Genomic DNA, 19,542 nt, shown 5'->3' on the forward strand with positions numbered 1-19,542 from the left:
TCGGCTCTGCCTGCACCGGGCTCTGCCTGCACCGGGCTCTGCCTGCACCGGGCTCGGCTCTGCCTGCACCGGGCTCTGCCTGCACCGGGCTCTGCCCTGCCCTCGGTGCTGGGCACGGTCCCCGGGCTGGGGAGGCCGGGGGACGCCGTCCCCACAGCCGGAGCAGCTCCCGTGCTGCAGGGCTGGCACGACCAGCTCAGCCCGGGCCACCCGGCTTCCCCTGCAATCTGGTCCCCACCAGGCACTCAGCCCAGGCACCCTCCTCCCCAGCCGCACATCCCCACACCAACGGGCCTCGGAGCCGCTGGTTTCGGAGCGAGAGAAACTGAGGCACGGAGAGCGTAGTTTAAAGCAGCACCCCGTGGCCTCACAGCAGCCCCAGGCTCACTTTTCCCTCCCCTTGGCCACCTCCTCTCGTCCCCCCGCAGGGGAGGCAGGCTGGTTATTCACTCACCTCTCCCTGAAGATGTGGCAGGCCACCCGGCATGACCACATGCTGCGCCGTGAGGTGCTCCAAGGACATGTTCCAGAGTGACAGAGGAGACGAGGAGGTGGGGATCGCTGCGCTGAGGCTGTTGCCAATCGGAGCTGGGTTTTGTTTTCCACCCAAATCGCTTGACCTGCCTCTGCTTGGCAAAACACGAGTCATGACCACCACTTACCCATGCATTTTGTTAATTCTCTCCGCAACAAGAGCTTTCCCTTGGTTGCCAGTTAGAAATGGGAACAGTATCAAAAATCCTAGTGCTCATTTTTAGAGCTCTGAATATTGTCAGGACTGCTGGTCAGCTTGGATTCGAGTGCTTAAATTTGCTTCAGAAAGGAACCCTGAAGCTGGAGAAATGGACGGCAATAGCACAGCAATAGCCTTACGTACTCTATGTGCTTTGGAAAGAGCTTTCATGAGAAACTTTTATGGACTAAACAGCTATGTAAATAGATACATACTGAGATTATTATAAACTGAAAGTTAGCTGTTGTTTGTGTTCCAGAAACACAAAGGCCTCAGCCAAGTTTGAGGCCCTGTTGTGCAGTCCCCTCCACGTGGCCAGAGTTAACCCAAAGAGCCTGACACCCATCAGGCAACATGCCCCATTTTTTCCCTTTCACCTGGAATAGACCTGAGGCATGACGTTCAGTGACACGCCAAGGGACACAGAGAGTTCTCAGCAGAGTCACAAGCACAAATAGGAGGAGCAGCACTTTCCTTGCTGCGCACACCGTGCTACACACAGGGACTGCAAATAGTTACTAAACTGTGGCCGTGTTTGCACAACTGCATTATTTTTAGCAGTTTCCTTGGGAAACAGACCTCCATCTCAGTCCGTCTTTCCACAGCAACACCGCTCCTCCCCAGTAGCACTTCATTCATCAGCCATTCTCACCCAGATTTGGAAGAGGGATCGAAGTCTTTGAGACAATTTAGTTCCCACCTGGTTTGTGCAGTAGGGAAAGATCCCAGGAGCTGGCTGAGAAGGTGAGAAAGCTCAGCGGAGATGCCATGGGGCAGGCAGCTGATCAAGCAGCACCCACAGACACCTGCTTGCTGCCTTCCTTCTTGTCTGCAAGAGATTTCTCGAGAGAGATGGAGGAGACGGGGTTACGGAGGTGATGAGACAGAAAGCCAAACCTGCAGGAAACTAGACTTCATAAGATCAGCTGTTCACGGAACAGCTTTTTTTCTTAAAGCCTAAGCACACGGTGAGCCCTGCTTAAACCCAGACCTACCGCACTCTCTCAACATTGCTTTTTTTATGGCAATGGTCGAGGCACAGAGCAAGTCTTTAAAGGAGCACTTTTGATCTGGGATTTAACCAACAGGTTGATTTCTAGAAATCAAAACTGACCTGAAGCATAATTCCTTGCTGTGAATCCTAGGGAATTTGGTATAGCCTTTGTTATCTCAAGCATCTGATTTTGTTTTCTAAGCTCTCCCTTCTTCTTCCTCCCTCTCCCCCCCCCAACAGAAAGAAAGAATATTTGAGCTATAAGTCCCCCAAAGGAACAAGAGCCCAATTGACAGAAAATGACCACAGGATGCTGGCAGCATTACAAAGACAACAGAAGAGGTATGTCAAACCTACACCATGTCACCTGTCCCAGAAGTAATATTTCTGGCTGCCAGCCAGGAGAGTCTAAAGTGGAAAAGACTTGCCAAGCAGGTTACAGCCTGTGATTAGGCAGGCAATTCGGAGAACCCTGTTCCCCTTTCAACACCAACATTAATCACACCATTGGGACTGTAATTCTGTTTCATTTTTCTCTGTCTCTCCCTCTCTGCCCCGTGGGCCACAGGCAAAGGCTAACCAGAAGTTTTTGATTCCTCTTCAATCTCAAGACTGTAAGTCCTTAGTTTTCCTCCCAATCCATCAGAGCCCATTTGCACCAGCTGAGGTGGCTTTGTACAGCAGATCTGGTTGGTGTAAGGTCTTGGTTCCAGCTATTCCTCCAAAAGACACCAGGGTTTAACTCTCTAAATGCCTGTTTAATCCCGTTCTCCTGTCAAGAACAGCCTCCCTGTTGGAAGATACTTTCTCCAGATACTTTCGTAAGTCCGCTAATCAAATCAAACAAGCTTTTTCATGTAATTAAACATTGAGGTTTTTAAGCATACAAAAGCAGAATTTGCAGCATAATTGCAGAAAACTGAGGGGAATGGCAGTGAGCACAGGGATGGGGAAAATCCCCTGCTCACTGGTGAGCCAGGAGGACACTGCAGCAGCTGGTATGACCTCCCCCTTAACAACGCCAGCCACCAGACCTAGGAGCAAGCATTCCAGATTCCCCCTTTGAAATGAAGCTTATGGGCTCTTTTTCTTACAAAGAACTTGAAAGTGAAAACAAAAAACTGCAAATTACTGTGGCTCTTCAAAATGGGTATCTGGGTTCTCCTTTAGCCAAGGGAAGCTGGTGGGGAAGAAAACGCACACCCACACACGTGCGTGCGCATGCTACGTCCTCCTGTCCAGAGGAAACCAGTAAGTCGAGTTATAGCCAAAAAGCAACACAGCTCCCCTCCTAAAGCTTTCAACCAGCTCTCCACACAGTGACAAAAATCTACAAAAGTTGCCTTGTTTTGCAGCTGCACCAATGAAACGTTATATTCGCTGCTGCTTGCTCAGGCTTTCAGCCTTTCAGGGCAGGTTGCTGCATCCTCAGCACGCTGCTCTCCTGCCGTGGGGCCAGCTCTCCTGCTCCCCAGCTGGCCCAGCAAGGATGCGAGTATCACTTTTGCACCAGGTGAAGAAGGGACAGTGCAGCCCAGCTGCTACCCATCAGAGGTGCTTTGCAGCACTGTGCCCTTGCCCAGGCTCAGCTCAGCATTTCTGCAGTCCAGATGGTGGGAAGTAACCTGAAACTCATATCCCTCTGCCTTTTAGAAACTACCAGCTCGCCACCAGATACGGGACCCTTTCCTGGGAGCCCCCCATTAAAATGCTGGCAACTCTGATAGTGTTGGAGATAAGGAGATGAAACTTTGAGAACCACTGCTCTGGCTGCGTTCGGACTGCTTTCCCTGGGGTTCTGCCCCTGTGCTGGAAGACACTGACTGCAAGAATTTGTAAGCATACCAGTGCGTTCAGTCATTTAAACTTACATAATTGTGCACCCAATTTGTACGTGCAAATACTACAACCTTTTCCATGCCAGCTGGGCATTTTGACACACAAGCATTCATTATGGAGATGTACGTTTACAGCTAATTTACCTGTGTATTAACTGTACATGGAAAATAGACACACAGCCGTGCCTCTCTTCTGCATATCAACCTTGGTGCCGAATACTGCCCCAGTGGCAACCTCCAGCTGGGAATTCTCATCCTTACTGCAGTATGTGCTTTGCGAGAGTGAGCAGGGAAAGCTGTTTTTAAGAGGCCAAGGACAAGAGGATACATGGCTGTGGGCAGTGCTGCCAATGTTGTCAGGTGCTCAGTTCTCTGTATGTTTCTTCCATCTCTGACCGTTTTTTCTGCATTGATGGTGAAATGAAAAAGCATTCCTTGGGGTACCAAAGGGACAGGGCAGAGCATCTGTTTTCTGAGACAAAGGAGGAGGGATGCTGCTGCCCAGCAAAAGATAGCAAGCCAGCTCATCAGATCTGTAAGGAACTAATTTCAGTAAAGATAAGACAAACAAACATCAACTGGGGTTAGAGAATATCCTGGGAAAACAGTGGAAGTTCCCCAGTACCAGGAGACTAAAATGATTCAAAGTGGGGGGGAAAGAAGACAGAAACAGATTGGTGTGGTGGAGAGTTAACTCCCATGCTTGCTCTGCTGCATGGTCTGAGAGACTATCCAGCTACAGCATCATTGGAAGAAAATTCCAGCGTAATATATAAGATATTCTAATTGCTACATCTAATTATGAGGAAGAGTAAATCACCATGCAAATATTATCTGTCAAACAGAGTATAAACACAAAACTGACAATCAAACTGAGAGCTGTCATCCATCTTCAGAGGTTGCTGCTGTGTATAAAAAGACACTGCTTGTATTCACGAAGTAGAAGAGCGCTTCTGGAGTTATTGTAAAGTCCTATTAATCTGATAAGTCTTTAAATATTTACATAAAGTTGATCCAAAAATGAAAACTTTTTCAAGTATATTTTCTCAAACTGAAGACCAGTAGGGGCCTGCATTATCAAACTGGATTTTGCAAAGGCAGCTGGAGAGATATTTATAACAGTGCTTTGTGAAACATCTGGTACTAATCTAACTAAAGAATTTTTAATTAGCCATTAATTTCCTCAATAACACAAAAGTCTAGACCACCTGCCATGACCGCAGACAGGTCTAACTAAACCAGGGACCCTAAGAAGGCAGCATGATCTGTGCACCTTGCCCTTAAAGCTCAGATTTTTATACCTTTCTTCCTATCTTGCTCTTCCACCATCAAAGGCCACGTAAACAAAGTAAAATGGAGTTACAGTCACGCAGGGATGATGCCTTCAACCAGCCCCGAGTTACATGCCCACCAAGTGCCCCTAGGGCCTCACCCTTACCATTTTCAGTGAGCAACTCGTAGCAATTCCCAACCTCAGCCTGGAATTGAGCCCAGGCTCAGGAGGCCCCAGCCGGCTCCTTGGGTCGATCCTGACGGCGAGCATGAACATCTGCTGTACAGCGGCCAAACCAGCCTGCGTCCCACAGCAAGATGGTTGTGTTGGCACTAGCGACAGGTTTGAGAGTGAGCTGTAGACAGACGGGCTCGTTTACGGGCTGTACTTCTCAGAGAGTGAATCAAGCAGCCCCTCCAATCTGTGATGGTTGCTTTAATGACCAAGGCTGAGATTTTGGCTTCTGCCTTTTGAACGGAAAGCTCTGTGGATGTGCTACACAAGCTGCTTCAGCTATATAAAAATGCTATTAGGCTTTTCCTTGTTACTGATCCATAGCCAAGGCAGCAAGTACCAGTTTTATCGCACAGACCTCCTACCTTCCCAAACTGTTACTGGTCCTTTGATGTATCTATCTATTTTGTTTTTAAGAAATGAAGGGCTGATGGAGTTCAGACTTCCATTTAGGATTTTTACAGCACTACAGCTGGGAGGTCATTTGTGAATTTATTGGATTTTATTGCTTTGGTGGTACAAATGTTTTATTTTAAAATTAAATTAAGTTATCCAGTATCCTCTGTGAGTGCTTCCGTCATTGATAAAAGCACTGACAGACTCAGAGGCAGGTCGGACTCTACATCGTTGCAGTCAATCATGAGACTGAGACTATCCTGTGATCCCTGGAATTCCAGGGTCTGAGGAATTTTGTAAGTGACCTGTTCCTGATTATTAATGATATTTAATTCCTCCCTAATGATCTCCTTGGCGCGAGTTGGGTCTTGAATTACAATTTTCTGCCCTCAGTCTTAAGCAGTGGTGTTTCTCTTCCTTTTTATGAAAACAGACATGGTTACACCCATTTTAAAGGTCTCTGGCAATGGCAGTACTGAATACAGTAGCAACACAGATAATTCTTCAGGCAAAATGTCCATGAAACCTGTACTGTTGGCAGATAATGTTGCTTACAAATAGCTACTCCTTCTTACATGAAGGACCTTTACAGGCAATGAAAGGTGCAGCCTACACCTTGAACTTAAGCCCATACAACAATTCTAATCACACATTTCAGTTTTAAAAAGGGACAGGCATTTCTACGAGAAAACTGTAAGGAGACAACACTTAATTATAATACTTACTAACATCCAGGAACGTCAGAAAGTCAGGTATTGAGCAGCACATGAAAATATCATTCCCATTCAGCATAAAATTCTTGAGTTTGAACATTAACTTCATTTCAACACACTGAACATTGATGTCAAGAGTAGATAAATGTGCACATATACCACTTGCACATACCATGGCAGCAGTGGCACTTCGAAATGTCCAGTGAAACATTTCATTTCCGTTCCAATGACTTCTAGGAACAAAGTCTTACAGAAACCTCTCAAATGAGAAGACCCTTAGCGCAAAGCCAAGAAAGAAATTCTGCCACACTTGAACCGTTTCTTTGCAAAGTCGGGCGCTTCAGCTAGAAAGTGGTTTATAACGAAACACGAGGCTCGGGCTGGAGGGGCTGACATACAGGAGTATGCTGCTTCCTGCAGCCTCTGCTGCAGCGACATTCGTGTCCAGCAGAGAAACAGAGCAGTCATGGATGGGATTGCCTTAAATCACTGGATTTTCCAGAGCTTTCAATTGATGGCCTCGGTAACTCAGACTAGCCCCTGGCTGGCACACAGAGATGGTAACTGGACCATGCCCAGTGACCCTGTACTGGCAGCAATAGATTTGCTTCCAGCATTAGGACTCTCAGTTTCCTTGGTCATCTCTGGTTGCCTCAGTTTCCCTCTCGGAAGAAAGCAGATTGCAGGGATGTTGTGAGGCATAAATTAAATTTGCAAAAGGTGTGGACATCACTAGCTAGAGATCTGTTCTGAATGTCTAATTTTTATTTATCATAGCCTAAACAGAAAATCAGTCAGCAACACGCAAATTAAAATTGAACCATTAGAGGAGCTTGCAACAGAAGCGATGTTTAGCTTTTTCATTAAGTAGCAGTGACAGATACAGATTGGGAACATGTTCCATAGCATGAACATGAAGCCCAGCTGCAGCCTGAGGCATAGCAAAGCCTGGAAGAACCACAGTCGTCTGTATGCAAATGACAGAGTTGTCCTCAGAAACATGAATCAATGACAGTACATGTGTGCAGAGATTTGGAAGCACATTGCTCAGTCTCCTACAAAGAGGATGGGAATATTTTTCTCTCTTGTACACCTAGTTTGTTCCTGCCGAATAAAGTGGCACGTACTTCAAATTGCTCTCATCAATAATCAAGCTGAGAGAGGTAAAAATAAAATGACAGGGAGCAGGGATCCAGGGCTCAAGCGGCAAAACAGCTCTAAGGATATTGTGCTCAAAAAACATGATCTCAAAACTATTCATGAGAGAGAGAGGCTTGAATAATTACTCCTGTTGGTTGGGGAAGGTGGAGACTCTGGGGGTGGCCTTGCCCTTCATGGTGTTTCAGACATGAGTCCTTTCCATCACCTCCCAAGCAGGAGAGCAGCAGGGTAATGGGATGGAGAGGAGGAATTAAAGCTGTTATGCCCCACAGTCGTTCACCGGTGAAGAGGGAGGCTCAAGGAGACAGCACAAGGAGGCAAAGCGAACCCGTGCAGGAGCAGGCAGCCCAGGCAGGCCACTACAGCACGTCAGCAGGAGATGGAAATTCAAACTCCTGTGCGAAAGGGCACATAGCCACAAATCTGAGAGTGACTAGAAATAGCACAGCCCCATGAAAGGGTCTCACCACCAGGACAGGGGTGGTCACGAGGAATACGAGTCAGCCAGCTGCGCTGCGATGCCCAAGCCAAATCCTGCTGCGTTCTGCATTGTCAGGGAGGTGAAAGGAGCCTCATCCTTCACTCAAATGAAAAATTAGTCCATGGATGTATTCATGGGACAAGGGAGTGCAGAGACAATTGGGAGGAAACTATCTCAATACTCGCCTGCCTGGATTAATGACTCAGAAAACTGTCCAAACAGCTGTGTCCGATACCAAGGATATCTGCAGGCAGCAAAAGGCTCAATACCAGATGCAAACACTATCTCCACTGTGCAGCCCAGGGCTAGCAGCTGGAGGAAGGGGAGTTCCCTAAGAAACAGCTCTATTTTGAGCATGAGGGGCAGCAACCAAACAGCCACGGGTGGGGTAGAAAGGTCTTAATGTGCAAATGGGCACACTTGCCCACTTTGCCAGTCACGTATAGAGCACAACACTGCACAGTATCAAAAACAAAGGGTGAATCTTGCGTGAGATCCTTGCTAGGGATTCACTTCTGCCCTTGTTTGGTGTTTGCCATACACTGCCATCAGCACACCTGCAGCTCAAATCATTTTGAGCTAATGGAGAAGCTTCAGGTGGGAGCTGAAGGAAACAGTAACCCTTAGGAGGACTTGCTCCCCTGTCAGCATTTTGTACGAGCAAAAAAGGCCATGTGAGACTAAACAAGCCGCTCTAAATAATTATTTACCTATTCACACACTGTTCCTGTGGTGCAACCAAAGTAAATGCCTGTACTGATCAAACACAAAGAAAACGTGGCTGGCAGCAGGCTAACGACGTACCCACTGCGAGACAGCCAGCTTAGACCTCTAAAAGTCCCAGCTCCTAGATGCCTCTTGCAGTCTCTAGACAAATTGCATCCTTAAAACACCCTGCCTCAAAGGACAGTAAAAAATTGTTTATTTTTCAAGGCACAGAAGTCCACAGAGATCAGATGGTGGGCAACACTGCCCACCAGCCAAAGCCAAATTCCCAGCTAAAGTCAAGGTGGAGTCTTCATTTCTGAAGCTATACAAGCACAGAAAACATTGTCTTGACATTGATTTCCCTCATAATTCTCAGAGTTAGAGTTTGCACTCCAGCAGGTTCCCACTAACATTTATCACCTCCACAGAAGTATTGGATAAACCCTTTTTCTAGCATTCTTCAGCCTGTGTTGGGAACTCATTTTCCCAAACAAGGACATTTCTCCCAGCCACCTTCTTCCAGCCTTTGTACTGTCCTGCCCATTGCATGGCAAGCTACAGACCTCGCTGCACACATCTGCAGAAACAGCTCCAAGCTCTGCTACTGAACTGTTCTGTAACTTCAGGCAAGTGACTGAAACTCTGCCTTGTTACCTCCATCGTGCAACACTGACAATGCAGCTTTTGCAGCTCTTGGGGCAATATGAAGCTTTGGTGGCCACAACTGAGATGAAGAGTTAGTTAGGTCAGTACAAATCCTCACTCGTGCTTCCTTACATTAGAGATAAAACCTTTCAGTGACAGAGCTGGTATTTAATTCCTTGTGAAAACCCTGCTATTAAACCCATTTACTGGTAAGCGCTCAACAACACTGACATGACTTGCCTGCAGCCCGTGACTGGCCTGGCAATACAAAACCCCAAAACTACCAGCACAGTGATGTTTTAGTCAGGTGTGCCACAGGAAATTTTAAAGTAATATCTGCAGCTGCCAGGCAAAATTCATTTGGGACAATCAACAAAAAGATTCTGAAAGAAATGTATAGTCTTCTGTAAGTGACAGACCAATATCTCACAGAATTATCAAGTATATTATAAGGAAAGGTCTATAAAATAAGCACTGTTGAGTTAAGACGATCATTTGTGAAGGAATACAGCCCATGAAGGACAACTTGGGGATTATTTCAGATAAAACCAGGGATCTACAAGTAGATTAATTTTAAATACAATGGAAAACACAGAACTGATCCACTAAAAAAGCATGGAACTGAAGAGAGAGCTTTGGATTCTGCTCAAGTGGCTGTTTTATGCCCCTTACAGAAAGGCTCAAAGGGACTAAACACAGCAGATACAAAATAAGTCACTTCCCAGCTCCCTGCATGAGCAGGGCATCTTAGTGAAGCATTATCATCCCCACTTGGCAGAAAATTTGTGAAGACCAGTTGAGAGGTCTCCAAGCCAGCCAGCTGCAGCTAAAGTGTTGCATACTACCACTCTTGGCTTCCACTCAGACCACAAGAGCATTTAATTTTAGAGAGCAAACAGAGAGCAGAGAATAAAAGCACTATTTTCAGTTGCATTCCTAAAGCAGACAGTGTCCTCAGCTTTAGAAAAGCCAGAGCTACAACATAATTAATGAGGTCAAAGATATTTCCCTAAAAGCATGCTCCTGATATTTGACCTTTCAAGATAGGCTTGGTGAGACTCATGAAGACAAAGAAGATCATCATATATAGGCACAGAAGAAAATTCGGAAGCAAAATTGCCTGAATGTAGAGCGAGTTTCTCTGTAAAGCCTCTCTCGGTACCCCACAATTATTTGGCTAGAGCAGGGATATACCAAAACAGTCACAGTACACCATACTAATGAAATTAATCTGGAAAGCATTATTTCCAGTACCATTGCTCTCCCTTTTGGCAAATCGTGTCATCTCGCTGGACCTGTTTCCCCACCTGCAAACAGCATTAACAGTGTTTATTTTGCACACAGTGCGGTATGAGATTCTGCGTATTAGCTGTCTGTGCATGGCTCCGAAATCTGCACGCAATGAGTTTTTCAGCATGCCAGTCACATTTGCTCCTTTGGTATCTCCCAGGCACATTTTGTACCTACTAATCCTACCCATCAGTCTGTTATGCCTCACTGTGCCAAGTGTCTTACAGATGTTTGTGTCCATCGCTTCCTGCGTGCGACTGCTCACTGCATCATCACCTTAAAAGCAGGGGCAGGGAGAAACCCCACTACATTTGTCTGACAAGATTTAGCCACACTGGCTGATTTTTATCGACTCATATTTCTCCCACTGCTTTGTGTTCTCATCTCATTTTATCGTCATTAGATTCTTACCTAGCCCGAGATCAGACTCACTGGCCTATAATTTCCTGAGTACGCCTGTGCTGAAGAGGCAGCTCAGCACCATTGCAAGTGGGTTAGGGATGGATCTGAAGGGTAACATTTTGTGAGAAACAACGCTAGGTGATAGCATTCATTTAAGACAGATCTATGCTACAAGCTACACATGCTGTTGCCCAACTTCCTACCATCTGTACGCCAAACTTTCAGCTTTATGTTAAACAGACATTAATCCCATGCTTGTATACTTAGATGGAGGCATGAGATAACACATATGTTGCGCTTGAGATGCACTTCACCCCCACCTCACAATTTGTGCTTGTGTCTGTAATGGAAATATATATTAAAATATATGTTTCTGTTCTTGTATTTGGCTTTTCAATGCCACCCACAATTCCCAATGCCTGCATATTCCGGCTTCTCACATCCCACTTGTCCGCTGTGCTTTGAATGCTGCCTGCTACTTAAAGTCCAGCTGGCCAGAGTTTAACCCTTAACTTTCAAGATCATCTCCCAGGCTCTCCCTAAATCAGCCCCTTTCAGCTCCACAGCCCCAGGCAGGACACTGCAAAGCACCCCCGGGAGCACTTTGGGGGCTGGATCCCACTCGATGTCAGCACCGCCAGGAGGAAACAGCCCGCACAGTAATCAGGGTTCTCCTCTGCCACCTTCGCCTGCTGCAAAGAGCTCATCTCGCCCCTTGCCGTACTTTCTCAGCAGTCAAACTTTAGTGAAGAGACCGAAGCAGAGGGGGACGGGGCAAACATCTGTGAAGCAACAAGCTGAAGGTCCTGGAGCAGGCTCTAATGCTGGGAGTCAAGGGTTAGCACATGCCTTGGGGTTACTTTCCTAGGATCAGACAAAAGCCTGGAAAGCAAGGGGCATAAAACCCAAACATAAGTAGGTAGCACTCAGACCAGCTAAGAACCGTCTGCAGAGACTGTAGTTATCCCAGTCACAACAGGGGATCATCGCCTTTAAACATCAGAACAGAGAAAACTCTTCCAGCTCATGGCGATTTCATAGCAATGATAAGGGCTGAGCTGTGGGAACGGTGCAAAGGGTCTATGTGTTTCATGAAGTTATCTCAAAGGGAACAGATGTGCTGAGATCAAAGAGCACCTACTAGCTCAGCCATTCCCTGTGTCCTTCAGCTGTGGTGTCTCCTTTATGCCACATACCTGCCTGCTTTTCCCAACAAAACTGAAAACATTGGCACACTTCTAGGATCCTATGATATATTCAATGCATTAGGCCTAAAAGTCTCATTTACTGCAAAATCTCTGCAAGCATGCAGACAGATCCATTAACATTCACTATGTCTCACATTTGCATTGCAAAGTAGAACTGGTGCACCCAGCACTGGCAGACCAGTGCATGCCTCATGGCCTTCAACACATGCACACACAGGAGCAGAATCCTGCTGGCCCTAAGGTGCATTGGTGCCAAGAATCTGGATTTTGTCCAAGAAAGGAAAAAATTAGTATTTTAAAATCCTCTTGGGTCTGTCACTGCACTAAACTATTCTGTAAGGCTCTCTGTTTCATTAACAACTCCAAAGGCTGATTTTCTCGATACTTTTCCAGAGGTCACCAAGGGAGCATGGGTCTCAGTTGCACAAGGATGCAGTACATCATGCTTCAGTGTGCAGAAAACACATGGCCAGATGACAAATCAAGTCCATCCCAACATAAGCAAATGGAAGTGTATGGAAATCTGTGTGCTGTGGCTTTGTAAGTCTCCACATATGTGAAACGACCTGACAAGAAATATAACCTCTGTAGTCGTGAATAAGGCTTCATCCTTGGGAATTACGGACTAGATTCTCAACTGGCATAAATCAAACACAGCTCTAAGCGACACCAAAGGAACAACACGTAGCAGCTGACAAAGGGTTGTAACATGAAATCAAAGAAAGAGGCTAACATATAACCAGAAAACTGGTTACTGTTCAATCGCCCTCCTTCCGAGCCACGTATTCTACCCAGCCCTACCTGCTCCTCCCAGAACTGAACCCTAGCTACCAGTTTGACAAAAACACTGCAAGGTACCCTTCTGCTCGGCAGCCAGCTTCTGCTAACTCGTATCTTAACAAGCTACAAAGAATCAGTACCTTCTTGCTCTAAACATCATGGAAAGCCAGAAGAACTCAAATCAACCTCTCCTAGCAAGAGCTCAGCGTGTTTCCTAGCCCTGAGAGCAGCACTGCTGGGAAGGGCTGCAAGCTGAGCCCTCTGGCACAGCTAAGCCACCCAGCCCTGCACCAGGCAGCAGTATAGACCAGCCATTTCACACGCTCGAGTGAATTCCTTTAATTTTGGGTTGGTTTTTTTTCTAACGTTCAAAGTCTACTTTGAACACATGCAGACTTAGTATCTTACCAAGTTATTTTTATTTTAGGAAAACACGTGGCGGATTAATTTCCATTAGAAATGCATCAATTTAAATAGATCTTTGGCTGGACTTTCAAATCGTTCCTAATTAATATTCCCTTTGAAATCTATCAACTTCCTTTGCTACTACCTCCTTTTTCTGCATTAGAATATAAAACTCTAGTATTTCAAGGAAAAGTCACTTTTGCATGTAGAGTCATTAGATACCACTTCGTTATCAGGCTCAATTTTTAAGCCAATTTTTTCTCCTGCTCTCTGAAGGACTGTCAGGCCAATAACTTTCTCCCCTTATCTTCCTACTCTTACTGCTCTTTGGCATTGGTGTCATTTCTTTCCTGCATTTCTTTACTCCATGGCTTGATAGTTTTTAATGAGTCTTTCATGCCTGTGGTTTTATCTAGTATTAATTCTGTAATCCTCAGTTCCTCTCCCTGTTGTACAGATGAGGTTTAACCACATTGTAACCAGTGGTCCTTCACTAGCATTAAAACAGCACAAAGATTATGGTGCCAGGCTTTGTATTCAATATACAACTGTGTCAGTCATGATTAAAAGATAGTGCCTTGGCAACTGGTGCATAAGCTAGTCCAGTGTCTCAATCAGGTTTCTAGCAGACAATTTTCACTAATCACAAACCCACCTAAAAACCTCTGTTTCCTGGCAATGGGAGAGCTGTTGACTGAACAGAACTGTAAATCAGGCTCCCTTTCATGAAGCTGCTTCTGGGGCAAAGCTGTTGGGTGTCATGACACTAGTGCATCAGGAAAAAAAACTTTTCAGCTACAGCCCATCGAGGAGGTGGGTGAAATTTGGACATCCCCAGCAGCTAAGCTGGTGTTTTCACAAGCACCATGTTCCAGGGAGTACAAATGGAGAAACTGGGACATGACTTTCAGTTTGACAGGGAAGGAGTCTACTGACAATGAATGAACCTCCCTGTGACTTCAAGCTTTGTTGGGGAAAAAAAGACAAATTTTAAGTGCCATGGAAATAAAAATACCCCATCACTTCATCTTATCCTGTCACACTGAACAAATGCAGTGCTTGGTTTTTTTAGGACTACTTTTCAGATGGCCATACGATTTCTGAACAGAAAATCCACAGTGCCAAGCACTGACACAAAAATCACTGCCTCTAGCTATTATCTAGTCACATGGAAAATATTTGACTGAGGAAATAAAGTCCTTCATTGGAGAGCTTGAGTGATAAGCTGCAGGCAGAAAAAGCAGAATTAAATCAGTGTCAAACCTACATTCACTCCCAAGACATGTGAGCATCCTACTTGAGCTCAGTAAAAGTCATTTTGCCAACAGGCTTTGAGCCTGTTGAAAAGAAGTAGGAAGTACAATGAAAGGAAGAAGATTTTTAAATCAAGCACTGAAAAGCAAAGCACCAGAAGATGCTTATAACCTTCCCTGAGACTACAAACTCAGGAACAGCCAAGAAGCAAAATACAGTGATTATACCCTAGGCTTGTACTACAACAAGGTTTTGATCATTCCTAGCAGGTAGACTTCTTGGTGGCAAAGTCCTGTAGGTTTTGCACTTCTGCAGCTGTATGTTGCTTCCAAGGATCTCTCATCTTTCTTTCCCCCAGATCATGTTTATAGACCTCACAGTGTTTTAACACATCTCAAAAATGACTTTATGGAAAACAGGTTGTTTTCTTCCTCAGCTTTCCATTGTATTGCAGCTAAACCCAAGTTGAACAATGGCTACACACCACGTCTTCACGTCTCAACCCCACTTCTGCTTACCAAATTCCCTGCAGAGCCAGACCAGACAGACACTAGGTTCCAAAAGTATCTAGACCATTGCAACATTTAACAGGCTGTATTTTAAGCAGTGAGCACTGAACCAGAAAGACTTTAACTCCAGCTCCAGGCAGTAGAACAACACTGAGCCAAATTTGTGCCAAAAGTTTTAGGTGTGAGTTACTAGTATCTGAATACTGCACCTTCCTTCTTTCATTATGAAAGGAAGTTCTTGGACAGAAGTATCATTTTATTAAGCAGCACATAATGCTTACTGTAGTATATACAGCAGCACAGTTGTCATGCTCTATTTCACAGCATTAAAATGAACTATTGTCCAAGCAGGAGAAACCTTCATATCAAGGATTCAAACACCACAGGCTTCGATGCTGCTAGAAGAGATTCTTTCAATTTTTGCTATGCCTCTAAATAGTCCAAGACTTTATGAGTCGCAATGGAAAAGGAATCAGGCTTTGACTCCTGAAACAGGCAGAAGTCACTAAGAGTCCAAGTGAATGAGTCTTGAAAACCTAGACATGGCAGACTTTTCATAGCACCTAGCAGTGATCTCTGGAGTAAAGAATGCATTTCAAATGAATCAGTGCTTCTCTATCTGAATATTGAAATGCAGCAGTAAGAAAGGGATCCCTGAGACTGACTGTGCACATAAAGCACCTCTCAAGTCTGAACAAACTCTGAAGACGTAAGACCCTCCCCGGTAGGGCAAGAGCCACGCACAGAGCAAACATCTCCTTCTACCCACAAGTACTCACCCGTTTTAAATCTTATTTCTATAACTGATTTACATGAAGACGGTTTTGTGCTCTCAAGCTGAAATTCCCTACCGGTGACCTAGGAGTAGGAGACAGAGCATAATAGCACCCTCAACTCAGCTAACACCTCCCCAGTTCTGTCCTGGAGCAGCACCAGGACAGCCAAACCCCTGAGCAGCACAGGCATTGCATGCAGCCTGTGGGGCACCACAGCCTCCAGCACAAGTTCTTAGGGCATGGAAAGCCTGGGCAGACACTGAATAAAACATCCCTTTAAATGAGGTACAAAGTTTCCTTAAATCCTTATCAACCCAAGACCCAGAATGCCAGATCATCTACATGGAAGCACTGTCTATAAAAATCTGTATAGCAGTTAACAGTATTCCTACAATATGATGCTGTTCTGCCACTAGGCTTCACCTCATTCCTCAAACTTAATTTCTACCCTTCCTACCCTTAACTATAGCCTTGCTCACACCATGTGTTCGCTGCAGAAGCTGTACATAAATCTTCTCTCAGAAGCTGGCCAAATTGATCTTACTCTCCCAAGACAGAGTTTCATTGTGCTCCATCCTCTCAGCACAAAACCAGCTAGGCACAGGCAGTAACCAATACCAGAGTGCCATCTATAGCTATTTCACATGACTTTGCAGCAAAGGAGAGTAGAAAATGCACACGCATGCTCATTCCCCTTCCAGGCATTAGGAATAACTCTCAGAGAAGCTTCTGTCATTAAGGTGTGGAGAATAAGAGAATTTAATCATAGCAAAAGATGCAAGAGTAGCTGCCCTAAGAGGGGCTTTAATTCTCCCAGAGTGAGAGGCAGAGCGTGGGGAATAAAGCCCCTCTCCCCACTCTCCCCTAAAAAGGAGAGGCAGAGCATATGCATACAGCCCACTGATTTCTGCTGAGGTGGCCCAAAGCCAGCTTATAAAACAGGCTTGTTACAGCTATAAGAATACATCTTCTCATTTAATACTGTGTGAAAAGATGCTAAACAGGTTTGCATTTTTAGGGCCAGGAACCAAGCATAAAGCAAAAAGAGATGGAAATGGCATTCTACCATCAGTGCACATCCCAGAAGCGATACATGAGCCACCTCCACCAGCTCTTTCCAAAGGAAACCGAGTTCCTGTGGAGGTGTTTCACAGCGGTGCCGAGCCGACCCCTCTGGACAGAAAGGCTTAGGGCTAACCCCAGCAATACAGCCTGAGGGAAGAGGTTTTGAACAGGTGATGCGGCAGATGGCATCCTCGTCCCCTTCTGCTTCTGCCACTGAGTCAACCCATGCGAGCTGCAGCCAGTAGATCCATACAGCCACCCTCCTGCTTGGGCACACCCAACCACTGGTGCTGCCAGGCATGGAGAAAGCCAGCAGTGGCACTCTGCCAGCTCCCTCCACCATCCCTTTGGGGTCAAAACACAACCCTCTCCATGTGGGTAATTACAGGCTCCACTGCATGCTTGGTTGTAATGGAGAGTACGTCCAAAAAACCTAGCCAAACAAAAACCCCATCACTTCAGAGTTAGACAAACCCACCTACACATCCCAACCAAGCCAGCAAAGCGCTGTCAGGTGTCTGCTGGCTCCTAGTGTCAAAAACTGCCAAGGAACAATTATGCAGCTATTTCCACGGGTCGCATTCAGCATTCCCACCCAGCCATGCTCCACTTCGGAGATCCTCCAACCCTCTGCTAACGTGGACATCTAACAGGGTTCCTCTGTACCCTTTAAGGGACCACACAGATTCTTGTAACTAGTCAGTGAGCTTCTACCAGCTTCTGCGGTCCTGCTGTGGGACCACATGTACCCCCTCCACTCCCAGTGCTGCGAGGGACGCACACAGCAGACCACACAGGAGAGGAAGAGGCCTCTCCTCTCCATCAAAGAGCTGCTTTGTGGGAAGGTTTCCCATGAATATAGTAGTTAGCCTAAATGCACTAAGACATGTAAACAGGCCGTTCCTTTTTAGACTTGCTGATTGGTAGCATCTATTTTGAATTAACAGTTAATTTATTAGGGTTTGGGGTTTACACATGCCACAACTGGGTCACTACAGAAGCTCTTTCTTGCCTAACTGGAAGGTAAAGTGCAGAGCAGAGCTTACACGTGCAATTATGGAGAGACGTGCAGAGACTGCTGCTTCAATGAAGACACTTCATCAGTACTGGCCATGGTTTAGAAAGCTGGTATGTGAAAATTTCAGGTAAGGCAGTTAAATTAGAGCATGGTGCACACAAAGCTACAAAACGGATTTTACTTACTTGGGGAAAAGTAACATTTTTCACTAAGGAGTTGATGAGCAGTTGTGGGTTGATTTTTCTTTTTCTTTTTTTAAAGCAGGTTGATGATGAAAAAAAAAATCTCAGAACAGTATGACTATCATGAGAATGATTTCTAAAGCAGGAAGCATGACAGCCCCACACCCACAATAGCAGAAGCAGCTGCCACATGCAAGTTGTCAGCCACACACTGCAGGTCTCATCCTGCACTACTTAAAGCTACTTGGAGCTTTGACATTGTCTTCAATGCAATGAACTGCCCAATGCAGAATTAACTAAAAGCCCAGTATAAGAGAGGAAAAACAAATGGGTGTTATTACCCAAGTCCGAAGGTATTTCACATCCTCATCTCAAAGCAGGAACTACTATGATAGAGCCCAGCCTGAACAGAAGTACCACCACCACTTACACTCAGGATCTGCAGCACTAAGAAAGGATCCCACCAATAGGAAATACCAGTAATTAAAACAATCTCTAACCTCATCTGAAGTTCCCTGCAATATCACTTTAGTGCCTCCCAGATTCTGAATGCTGCAAGAGAAATTTCTTCTTGATGCTTAAGGCGGGGGGGAGGGGGGGGGGGAATCGGAGCAGGTTGTTTCATTTTTATCTGGAACATTTCCACCTGCCCACCTCTTTTCTGCACAAAGCCTTTCCAAGTTCAGTGGAAGTCCATGCCTGGTTTTAAGCACAGGCAACATAGGAAGCTGCCGGGTGTCAGGAAGATTTCCATAGCCCGTTTTCCTCTGCTACCACAGTGGAAAACCAGACCCACTGCTGCCAGCCGAGAGAGGATCAGGAGTAGGGGCAGCTGACTGTACTGGTGGACCAGCAGTAATCATCACCTCTGACCCTGCTGTTCCTCAGGGTAAGGAAACAGCAAACCCAGCTCTCCAGGAAGGCATCTGTGGCAGTGTGGCCCACATGGGGGAAGCATTTTGCCTGCATTTGAAAAAGCCTGGAGCAACTCTGCCTTACAAAATGACAGACACCAACTGGCAACATCCCACCATCCCTGAGCAAGGCAGTGTCTCCCCTGCTTGCAGGGACTCCTAAGGAGATGAGATCCCTTCTTTTGCAGAGGTCAGGGTAGCAAAGCAGCTGTTCCCCAAAAAGCAACAACTTGTAGCAATGCCAGAGCTCCCATAGCCAGTTTCACACTGTGAAAGCAGCAAAAGCAGCACAGGAGGGGAAAAATAAGGAATTATAGGGATTGCTCCACTTTGGGCACTGCTATGGGCCGTAAATTCCTGGTTCCAGGTCAATCATCCCCACAGCTCTACGTGGACTGGTACTGCAACTGCCTTTTCTGACTTTGGCACAGAGTCTGGCTGCAGGTAGCTGCCCATCAGCACACCACCTGCCTCTAGTGCTACACGGGTTACCTTGTTGCAGGGCTCTAGATTCCAGTCTGAACCGAGGACCCACTACACAGTATAAAATATGCTAAGATATT

The sequence above is a fragment of the Accipiter gentilis genome, chromosome 14 (assembly GCF_929443795.1).
Source record: "Accipiter gentilis chromosome 14, bAccGen1.1, whole genome shotgun sequence".
NCBI classification, from domain to species: Eukaryota; Metazoa; Chordata; class Aves; order Accipitriformes; family Accipitridae; genus Astur; species Astur gentilis.